This window comes from Labeo rohita, chromosome 21, assembly GCF_022985175.1.
Source record: "Labeo rohita strain BAU-BD-2019 chromosome 21, IGBB_LRoh.1.0, whole genome shotgun sequence".
Lineage (NCBI taxonomy): Eukaryota > Metazoa > Chordata > Actinopteri > Cypriniformes > Cyprinidae > Labeo > Labeo rohita.
In genome coordinates, this window is record NC_066889.1 from 5,673,014 (window position 1) to 5,685,145 (window position 12,132).

The 12,132-nt window shown below is 37.3% G+C and overlaps 1 long non-coding RNA gene across 1 annotated transcript; it reads left to right on the forward strand.

Moving 5' to 3' along the window:
• Window positions 1-4,006: 4,006 nt before the first annotated feature.
• Window positions 4,007-6,006, forward strand: LOC127152573 (uncharacterized). The gene is made up of 3 exons (XR_007825094.1): window positions 4,007-5,372; window positions 5,709-5,798; window positions 5,885-6,006. It is a non-coding gene; the product is annotated as an uncharacterized LOC127152573 (long non-coding RNA).
• Window positions 6,007-12,132: the final 6,126 nt, after the last annotated feature.

A 12,132-nucleotide genomic window follows, 5' to 3' on the forward strand; every position in this document is an offset into this window, starting at 1 on the left:
GCCTGCTGGGTAGGTTATGAATTTATATTATGCTAGTTTATTTTAATTTTCATATTGTGCATTCAATTGATTTTTTTTATACAAATAAATTGAATAAATAAATATAAAAACAGTTCAGTCAGTTTTTCAATTATTTGATGAAACTTAAATTTAAAATGAAATTGTAATTTGATCATTTTTTGCAAAAATAAAGGACAAAATATTTTTGCAGTTATATATTAACAAGGTCATAGTCAGGTATATTTAATAGAAACAATAGTAACCAAAAATTAGCTTGTATTGTTTTGTTACAAAATACCAACTGGTACTGATAAACCACACTTCTGAGTAATTGGCAACAGCAAAAATTTATCTGTCACAAATACACACACACGGAGGAGACAGGAGGTGAGTAGCAATCCAATCCAGAGGTTTGACAAACTTGTAAATACAGCAAACGGAATGAAACAGTAGGAGTGAGTTCTTAACTGACTGTCCTTGTAACGTTGAGTAGATGTGAGTCCCAGAGAGTGAGCCACGCCAAAACCAGAGAGCAATGGAGAGATTCACATGGAGAGATGCATGTAGTCAGGAATAGCGTTAGCATGTGAATGGTAGACCAGACAAAAGGGGAATGGTGAGTGTGTCTCTTATATAGGGCGTGGCTCAACGAGGATCAGGTGCAGGTGATTAGAATTCGGGTGGGCGGTGAACATGGAGGTGTGGCAGGTGGAGGTGGCTGTGGTGAATGCCTGACACTACCCCCTCCTCCAGGGGCAGCTCCCGCAACGCCCTTACAGGTGGGGTGAATGCGGTACCTGGGAGGGAGCTGAAGCTAAAGGTGACGTCGTTGATCTGCCTCAGGATCTTGAACGGACCTATGTAGCAGGGACTCAGCTTGCTTGAGAATCCCCGCAGACGCAGACGTGGGTGGGCAGCCAGACCTGATCCCCTGGCTGGTAAGTGGGAGTAGTCCTTCTTCTGGCGTCAGCGAACCTCTTGTGTTGATGAACTGCCCACTGGAGATGGTGATGAGCTGAGTCCCACACTCTCTCGCTCTCTCGAAACCAGTGGTCTACAGCTGGAACATTAGAGGGTTCCTCCGTCCAGGGAAACAGCGGAGGCTGATAACAGAGTATGCACTGGAAAGGTGTTAAGCCGGTGGTAACTTGGCGGAGGGAGTTCTGTGCGTACTCGGCCCATGGGAGGAACCTGCTCCAGCTGTGTTGGTCCTCGTGACAGTATGCCCGGAGGTAACGTCCCCGCTATTGGATCTTTCTCTCTGTCTGGCCATTGGTCTGTGGATGATAACCGGATGAGAGGTTAACAGATACACCAAGTAGCTTAAAGAAACCTTTCCAGACATGTGAGATGAATTGAGGTCCCCGACACGTCCTCTTCCGGAAGGCTGAAGTGACAAAACACCTGCTGGAAGAGATGTTCTGCAGTCTCTAGTGCTGTGGGCAGTCCCTTTAGAGGGAAAAACTCTAAACGCACATTTTGGAGAATCGATTGACCATGACTAGTACACAGGTGTTACCTTCCGAGTTGGGGAGATCCGTAACGAAATCAACTCCTATGTGGGACCAGAGCCTCTGTGGGATGGGTAATGGTACCAGCTTTCCTGTGGGTAGTTGACGGGGAGAGGTAGACATAGCACAGACAGAGCAGCTTTGGACGTACCTGATGGTATCTTGGCGCATGCTGGGCCACCAGTAACGAGTCTGAAGGAGCGAGAGGGTCCGTTTGCTGCCTGGATGTCCAGAGCCCAGTGACTGGTGAGCTGCGGCCAGAAGGGATTGACGTTGGGAGCGAGGTACATAGATCTTCCCTTCTGGGCATTCCAGCGGAGCGGGCTCCTGGAGGGTGGCTTGTTGGATGTTATCATCTTGGTCCCAGAGGATAGGGCTGATAGGTTCAGGTTCAGAGGGGCAGTCGGAGGAGAACTGATGAGAGAGGGCATCGGCAGAAACATTCTTGGAACCGGGACGGTATGTTATCTTGAAGTCAAAGCGTGTGAAGAATAGTGCCCAACGTGCTTGTATGGGGTTTAAATGTCTTGCTTCTCGGAGATATTGGAGGTTCTTTTGATTCGTGATGATGGTGAATTGATGAGCTGCTCCCTCTAACCAGTGGCGCCACTCCTCCAGAGCCAATTTGATGGCTAGTAGTTCTCTGTTTCCCACGCTGCAGTTTTGCTCCGAGCAAAAGGAGAGGAGGCTCGCCGACTGCTTGAGATAGCAAGGAGGAACTCCCGGAACACCGTTTGGAAGACAGATGGGCTGATGGATAAGCTGTACAGCATGACCCGGTACTCATAGTGCCCCGTAGGTGTTACAAAGGTGGTCTTCCATTCGTCCCCCGAACGAGGTTATAAGCACTCCACAAAGCTCTTCGAGCTCTTCGAACCATGCCAAAACCAGAGAGCAACGGAGAGATCCAAGTGGAGAGATGCATGTAGTCAGGAATAGCGTTGGCATGTGAACGATAGACCACACAAAGGGGGAATGGTGAGTGTGTCTCTTATATAGGCTCAACGAGGATCAGGTGCAGGTGATTAGAATTCGGGAGATGATGAATGATTGGGCGGTGCAACTGGAGGTGGCTGTGGTGAATGCCTGACAATATCTCTGTCTACAACATTAACTTTTTAAGTGATGTTTTTCTGAAAAATGTTACTTTCGTCTCCGCTCTACCTTACTGTTAATCGGAAGTGAAACAGTTTTGTGGAAACAGGGAGTCTTCTTTTTAAAACTTTAAGAATTTACAGATTAAAAAAGGTTATAAATACACATTTATGAAAGGCTTTTGTTTCATAAATGTGTATTTTATCAGACAGTTATTTTGATATTTGGTAATTCTATATTCTATATTATTTAATATTACTCAGCATTTTAAGTCATTTTCATGTTGTCAGACACATTTAACATTTGTATTATTTTATATTTATTGATGTTTATTGATGTACTCATCTCAGTGCCATGTGAGGTGTCTGCAGAACAGGCAATCAGAATATACTGGGGGAATGTAAGCTTATAAAACAATCATAACATAATATTGCTTAACTAAAACCATATTATATGTGATCAGTAATTAATAAGTGAATGCACATTTCAAATGTTGAATGCTATTTGTTGTTACAGTGTTATTACTACATTATTTTATTCCTACATAAACGTTTAAAAAAATATATTGTGATAGTCTTGCTTTATTTGCATATTGTGGTTTCCAGTAACTATGGAATAAAATACGTATATCATTAGTTATAGCGAAAGTCCCTACAAGAATGTGTTAGCAAGACAGTAAGCCAGTATTGTGACCTAATGCTATGTCTTGTCTTAAAACTACTTTGTTGTTGCAAACTAGAACTTTTGCTTTCAAACTTTACAGCTAAATTTCTTACGTTAAAATGTATTATTACATTTAAAAAATCCAAATTGTTAACATGTTCACTCACATCCAATATATCTTTAGGTCTGAGTCTTGAGGGCGAATCAAGCCTTTGAAGTTTCAGTTCTGCATTAAAGTTCTTAAAAGGCATGCACAAAGTCTAAATAAAGAAACAGCCAAGCAATCATGCACAAAAATCTCTTCTTTTCTGAGTGGTTGCCTTTTCTATTTTTTTACTCTACACACACATGCATATACATAAAATATATGTATTTTGCCCTGAATCTTCTTAAAGTTACAAAAGAATTTTGACATGTTTGGAATAAATGTTTCTCATGTAAGACAATACAGATTAAAAAATCTACTCTGAGTCTGAATTTAAGAAAATGATACAAAATACAAAAATTTAGATTTCAGTTTCTGCTCAAAATGTGTTGTCTGACCTTTGAAAATGGATTTAGCTAATTAAATGAAATAATTATAATATAATAAACCTATAGTTAATCATGCAATTTTTGTAAGGGGATCAAAGGCATATAAAATGTTATTTTCTGGCAACTCATTAGAGAAGTAACTGTTGAGCTGTTATTTGCATGCTCAGTGTGGGTGAATCATGCTCTTGGGTTTGGTTTTTGGTTTACTTCAGTGCTGCATCCTGTTTTTGGATTTTGTAAATGGTTTCATTTAACTAAAAAACGGACATGACACATCTGATGGATTGATCAATGAGATTTTACAGTTTTGTTTTTTTTTTTTTAAATTAACAATGTTGATTTCGAGACCAAAACTAATGGAAGAACCTTCAGAAGACCACTGAAGAGCAACTAAAGGATGGAAACCTCTACTCTTAATAATTTAATATGAATACAGCAGCAAACTGTGGTTGTCCCGGAAGTGACAGACACAAAAGAGAGAGATAAGTTTGTTTTTATTATTACAAATTGCTTGATCTGCTTCTATGGCTATTTATTTCTTGATGTATTTATAAAGCCTGTAATAGGCATGTAATAAATGTGCTGTTACAATCTTAGACAAGTTTGTGACTCCTACTGCATCTATTGAGAAATAATTCTCAATTATACATTTATTATATGGTTAAACAATGTGTTTAATTTATAAAGTGGCATAATTTTTTTTAGTTACAAAAAATATTATTAGCTGTATATATATATATATATATATATATATATATATATTCATATTAATCTTTTATTGGACTGCCTTTGTTAGACAGTGCGCCCTCTTGTTGACATTTGTAAAAAAAAAACGATTGTTATGGTACGTAGAAATATTGCTCATGAAATCTTTCATATTTCCATCAAAACCTGTTTTAGTACTAAATCATTACAATTAAAGATAATATTGATAATACTGAGTAACTAATGAAGCTTTTATTGTATGTAAAAATGACAGCAGTGCTCCGTTTAGGTGGGTTCAGATATCAACAAAAGGCTAATAGGCTGTTAGCATATTAGCCTTTTTTGTAAACCGTTGTGTTGCATCTGTAGTTAGTCTATAGAGTTTATAAATTGCTATCGTAATCTTAAATTTACTGCTATTGTTATTTACTAATATTTATTATTTAGTTGCAGTTTTTGTTGGCTTCTTGTTTTGGGCACTTGTCCATCCGTCAAGATCATCAAACTGCTTAACTTGAGGCTTATAATGAGTAATTTTGAATATTACAGTTTTGAATATTACATTATTATACAATATTACAAACCCACAAAGCCCACAAGCTATCATCATTACATATGATAAACGAAATATTTTGTTTGCTTGAAAAGTGGGTTTACAGTGTCTTCAAGGCAGAGTAATGATGAAACATGCAGGTTAAACATATATGACGTCTTTTGAGCAGTTCACGTCTTCATTATGGCGGTCAAACTCCCTTATAATTCACACTCTGGATAACTACTCCTGCTAACTACTGTTTTATTTGCATTTGTTTTCAGGGTGCAATGTTCTGTATGCCCCATCAGCCCACAGCAGGTCAAATTAAGGTATTTCTGTTGTGTTTGTGAAATGGTTCGGATTTCTGAATGAATTAATCATTTTTAATATAGTTTACAGCATAATATTTGACAGTTCTGGCTTTGTGCTAGCCCTTATGGATAGTAATTTATTTGAAAAACATTAAAGTGTATTTTGTATATGAAACTAAAATTACATATCCTTATATCATACTATCATACTTTTTATATTATATACTGTACACCAGATCAGTTGATCAAAATATTCAAGAGATTAATTACTGATTATAATCAATAATGACATTATTATATTTGTAAAATATTAAAAGTAATTCATGACATTAACAAATGCAATGGTATGTTTAGACCTCTGTCCAGTGTGTGGAGAACCCTAAAGGATTAGGTGGAGTGATAATATATGACTGGGAGACGTTCACCATGGACAAACAACACTTGGTAGGTTTACATACTTCACATACTTCCACTACAAAACTGAATGATTAGCATATTAGTATATTAAACGACTGGTTTTGTCTTTGCAGGTGGCAGTTTGTGATCATATAGAAGACTCCTACAACTCTACTAATAAACAAAATCTCCCCTTTGAGGGGAAAAACTCAGGTGAAGACAAGAAATGCAGAGAAATAAAGGGATTTCACCACTATCTTGTGTCTTCTGTTGAAGAGGTCTATGTAGCAACTTAGAATATGAATATGTCCCCTCCTGAATAAAGGAGAAGAAATCTGTAAAAATGAAACATCCAACACAAAACCACACTGTCAGTGCACTAGTGTCCAATTCACACAAACATAGTGAGTACACTGCAAAATGCAGGAAGCAGAGAAAGACCCTCTTGCTAGATAATAATGCTATTACAGATAGGCTGGTTCACTTGTTTTGTGTAATAGCGACCCATGGAAAAACTAGCTGCAAGGATAATAAATAGGCCTATGAACTTTACATTTAAGCTTAGCAGTCTTCGCTACCCTAAAAAAAGCACACTTTAGCATAGCCCTACTTGTTTTTTTGTTTTTTTTAAAGAGTAATTATTACAGAAATAATATACTTAAATGAAAATGCTTTATAGTTCAAACTGATATTAAAAGCAGTTAGTTGAACTTTAGTTCTTTATAGGTCCGTTTTTGACTTAAGTAAATCTGAAGTATCTTTATACGTATGTCTAATTACTATTACTAATGAATATACTGACAGGTATATATGGTAAACTTCAATATACTTCAGTGTAATTTATATTCACACTTATATATTTACATATATTTGTAATTACACATTTGTAACAATGAAGTGGTTATTTTGTACATTTATTAACTTTAAATGTAATATCAAAGAACAATACAGTTAAGCTATAATCAAGTGAATTACAAGCAGTGTTTGGAAGGTTATTTTGGAAATGTAATAGGTTACAGATTACAAGTTACTCGATTTAAAATGTAATAAGTAGTGTAACTTTTCAATTACTTCATTAAAGTAATGTAACATTACTTTTGATTAATTTTTGATTACTTTTCTAAATTTCTAATATTTTTAACTGCAAATCATTTTGAAACATTTAAAGCAGGCAGAGTTAACATTACAGTAGCACTCAGCACTGATTACTGTCAGATTTTCAAAATCCTTTATCACTGAATTAAGATTATAATAAGTAAGGGATAATATACCTCTTTATTTTGCAATAACAACTGGCTGGATGTACATTATTACACAGCTGCTTGCCACAAAAGTAAATAATTAGACATGAAACACTGATCTGAGTTGAAATATTTGAACACAAAGCTTCCATGAAGAAATCAGTTGCTAGCAAGTGGCACGTTCAAACTAGACATTTTAGGGATACAGTGTAGTCAGACCACTTTTATTACACAGCATTTTACCACATAAATAATTAAGTACTAGTAGCTACAGTACTAGTTTTTACTAGGTCTTGCAGAGTACAAAACAAAATGGCAGCAGCTGTGTTTAAAACAAAAAAACAAGTCCACGAAACCAGGATGACATAATTAAGAAATTGTACACATAATACTGAATTGAGATTTAATATTTTATTAGCTAACCAAATGCAAAGCTAACAATAAGAAAAACTATCAAGTGTATAACGCAGACTTAAGTTTCCCAGATGAGTTTGTGTTATTAGCTTTTACCAGTTGTTATCAGGGAATAACATACCTTGGAATGTCATGACTGACCAATCAGAATCAAGCAATCCACAGAGCTGTGTAATAATTTAAATTCATTCATGTTTGCATAGTTATGACAGGAAACACTGGCATCTAACAATGCCTTGGAAAAAAAAAACTATTAATCTTAAAAAATAAAGTTTATGCATAAACCCAAATAGGAAATAAAACAGTTATCAAATAAGCGTGTGTCCTATTCTGTGTCCTAAACTCCTGAAACATTGGTGTCTCATTTTAGAGCGTGAATGCAGTTTATAAAAGAAGTCAATTAAATCTGTATGTGTGTGAAATTCAGATGTAACCCCCTTTGTAATCATTAACATTTTTCAAAAGTAATTGTAATTTAATTACATATTTTTTTCTTAGTAACTGTAACTAATTACAGTTACATTTATTTTGTAATTAAATTACGTAATTCCATTACATGTAACTAGTTACTCCCCAACACTGATTACAAGTGCTGTAGTATTTTAGTCAACACATCAAAATAAGTGCCCTTCAATCAAGCGTGGCAAAATGTTTTGAAACATAATTAAAATGCACTTCAAATTGAAATTTTGAATTTTATATTACTTAAGTTTGTTAATTAACAGTCATGAATGTGTACTCTTTCAATACACTTAAGTGGCTTTTTATTTCAATGATATTATGTCATTTACAATTTGCAACAATTTTATATATAACATTTGAAGTAAACTACGGGAAGGCAGTTTCATCCAGGTTAATAGCTTACTAAAAAAAGAGAAATGTAACTTTTGTTTGTTTGTTGCTTAGAAAGTTGTGTTGTCTTATAAAATTTAAAAAAGAGGAAGTTTGACAAAAAACTTGAGTGGATTCATAATGACTTAATGAAACTAGGGCATTTCAACTGATGCTGTCCTACTTCTAAAAGAAATGACCGGCTTGTTGAAGCATATATAAAGTTCATACCAATGAACTACTGAACATTTGGGAGGAATCCTGTGAGCTTCCAGATCCCTGAGATATATTGAGTCTTTTGGCAGTGACCCAGAAATCATATTCACAAATAATTTTTCTGCTTCACTTTATTTGCATTTTTCTACCATACCATATTCATTTATTTCTGTATTGGATTTTTGGCAATGGAACCATTTCAACAAATCGCTGAGCATCGCAGTGAAGGTTTGTGCAGAGAATGTGCTTTGCACATGAAGCTAAAATCTACGAGTCTACAAGGACATGAAAGGTAACACACAGACTTAAACTGGTTTGTCTAGACATGCTGGATGTTCACTGACAGCAGTGTAGATACAAATGATCCATGTTACTAAAACATTGAGAAGAAAATCTTCAAATTGCACGTTTGCATGTACAAAGACAAACATTTTAGGCTCTCTAAAGACATCTATAGTTAAAATTTAAAATTGCATGTGAAAGTTCATAATAAAGTAACATGCAGAGGATTTTATATAAACTGTACTTTACCACTGCTCTTCTGTGGGGATGATTCTGATGCTTTAATGTGCAAAAATTGCAAAAATGTACAAAAAAAATAATAATTTTAGCTTGTCAGTAGGGCAGTGCCCTCAAAAGCCTTTGATAAGTTCCAGAATTGTGTATGCTGCCCCAGCAACCAGTTAAAACTAGTTAATGTCGATGTTTGGACATTTTTTGGCAGTGTATCGAATGCTTAGATCATGATTATTCTGAATTAATTAAGATTCATTACTAATGATTATGCATTTTCAGCTTTCAGTGCAATGCATGGAGAACCAGAGAGATCTTTATGGGCAATTGTGTATGATGATGTGTCATACCCCATCCATCTCCAACCTCAGGATGATTCAGATATTGATGATGAAGGTATAGTATGACATGAAAGAAGATGAAGGACAGGGATTGTACTAATACTTTTCACACTAAGAAAGGTTTGGCACATCTAGGTTATAAAGTTAACATGGAATGAGATAAGAATGGGATTGATCCTGGTCAAGTTTAAGTAGACTTTTTTTTGATAAATATATATTTTTAAAATAAATAATTAGGGTATTGGTTTTGTACTTCTGTAGGAAGTTAAAGCTTTGTCTGCTGTTATTTGTAATGTAAGTATGCTGCTGATGTCACAGGCATCAGCTGGTGTGCCCAAGATGCCCACCAGAGGACACTCTTGTGTCTTTTTGTGAGGACATGGTTGCGTGTGTTTGTTTGTGCCATGTGCTCTCCTGTCTGTTTTCTTTACCCTGCCCTTCTTGTTGATTATTGGTTAGCTACCTTACCTTCTTTCCCCCATTACCGCCTTTGTTTGCTCTCCTATTTATTCTCCAGTCTTCAGTCATCATGGACACCAAGTCAATGTTCCCGGATATCATAAACATGCCACATAAAGTCATTAAGGTGGGCCTTAGGCATTTGAGACTGTTATCTAGCTTGGAGGACACTCCACTGATGTTCGTGCGAATAGTGTAGAATAGAATAGTGTAAAGCCTGGAGGTCTCACAGTCCTCCAACTGTACTCCCTGTTACAGCAATGGCTATTGTGTGTGTTTGGGCAACATACTGCTCTCCAGCATGCGAGTCCACTCCAGTGTCGGCTGCAGCCCCTGAGTTCACTTCAGAGCCCGCTTCAGTTACCCGTGAGCTCATTGCCTGTCCTGTCTCGATCACAGAAAACACTCTTGAGCTTCCTGCTTGTCCTATCTTGACCACAGAGACCACCTGTGAATCTTTAGCTTGCCCTGTTATAGTCAAGGAGGCCATCTCTGAGTTCTTAACCTGTTCAGTAAAAAACAAGAAAGTCGTTTCTGAGTTCACAGCTTGTCCCGTTGTGGTCAAAGAGGCTGTCCCTCAACTCTCCGCTTGCCATGTCATGTCCAAGGGCGGTTATGGAACCAGTTGCCTGTCCTGTCAAAGAGGCCGTTCTTGAACTCTCTGCTTGTATACTGCTGCGGTCTCAGGGACTGTTATTAACCTGTCTATTATCTTTTTATTTATTTTATTCCCTTTAATATGACATAAAATAGAATTCATATTTGAAAGGAAGGTTTAACTCTTCTCTCATTATAGCAATGTTGTGAATAGTTTTCATTCAGGCAAGATCTGGTATGGAGTTAATTTTGTGCCAATATTCATCGAACAAATCCAGTGTTTTGCAAATAAACACAAGCTGCTTTGCAAAGAAAAACTCAACTTTCAAACAAACGCAAAGTGATTTGCAAATACAAAACTCTATTTGAGAGAAAATGCAGTGGTATGGACAAACATATGTATTGTGTATTACAGACTCAGTTGCCTTTTTCTAAAGAAACTTGGCTTGATTTTCTCACAAATGCGTACAAGCGGATTTTCTCACAAATGCAAGCAGATGGAGCTGTCGGTCAATTTACACTAGTCTCCTGAGACCCAAAACACCCATTACCTTTTCAGGAAATACAGCAGACCAACATGGGGAACAGGTGAGTTTCTGTCTTACTATATCTATAATTAATCATTTAGATATTTTGACAAAGCGACCCTATACTACAATGTCAGTAAAATTCACAATAATTGCTGTAAAGTTGTTAACATGATTGATTATTTCAAAGATCAGTGGAGACATGGCTGAACATTTAACTAAGCAGTCTTTCCCTATAAAAACTGATCCATTCTCTGTATCCTCTGTTGGATCGTGGGACATAGAATATATACATATGTTGATACAAATATTCAACATTCAAAACAACACAGGAGTATAATAACAATATATCATGTCACAATATATTGTAATACTAAAATGCAAATGTATTATGCAGAGTGACAATATTGTGTACCAAAAATGAAAGCTTAGACAATTTAATTTGAGATATGGTAATATCACCCGAGAGGTAATTATTATTAATTAAAAAAAAAAAATAAAAATAAACGGAAAACAAATCACATTATTTAGTACAATCAAACACCTCTGACAGTTTTGAGAAAGGCCAATGAAAATTGGGTGTGCAGATTTGCATAGCTGGCCACGCCCCGGACATCCGGGTATAAATAGGGCAGCGTGTGCATCTGCTCACTCGTTCTGTTCTTCGGAGCCGAATGCAGCGTCTCTGTGTGAGAAGCGGCAACATTCACCTCTCTCGTCGTTGGATCTACGGCACAGACAGCGGTCTCTCCCTCTCTGACACGGCTCGTGTTGTGAGAGTTCCCCTGGGTGCGTCGACGGCGATCTTCAGGAGAAGATTTTCCTCTAATTGAGCAAATTTTCTCTAAAAGAGCTCCACGGGCGGATTGTGTGTTTCACTATGCCTTTCCGTCCGTGTCCAACTGGTTGCGGATTCTACCTTTCCCCTAACGATCGGCACGATCGCTGTGTTCAGTGCTTGGGGCGTGAGCATGCTGAAGCAGCGTTCGCTGAGGGAGGTTGTCAGAACTGCGAGGACATGCCCTTGGGCACGCTCCGCTCACGAGCCGCGTTCTTTTCGAAGAAGCCGCGGCGCCATTCAACTGCTTCCCGCTCCGGTCCTTCTACTTCCGGGTACGAGGCCGCAGCGATGTGCGTTGAAGAAGAGCGACAGGGTTTGAACGACGCTTTGCCGGGTACGTCCTCGCAAACCGTTCACCCTGTGTGTCCACCGATGGAGTCTCAGGACGATTTTGAAAGCTCG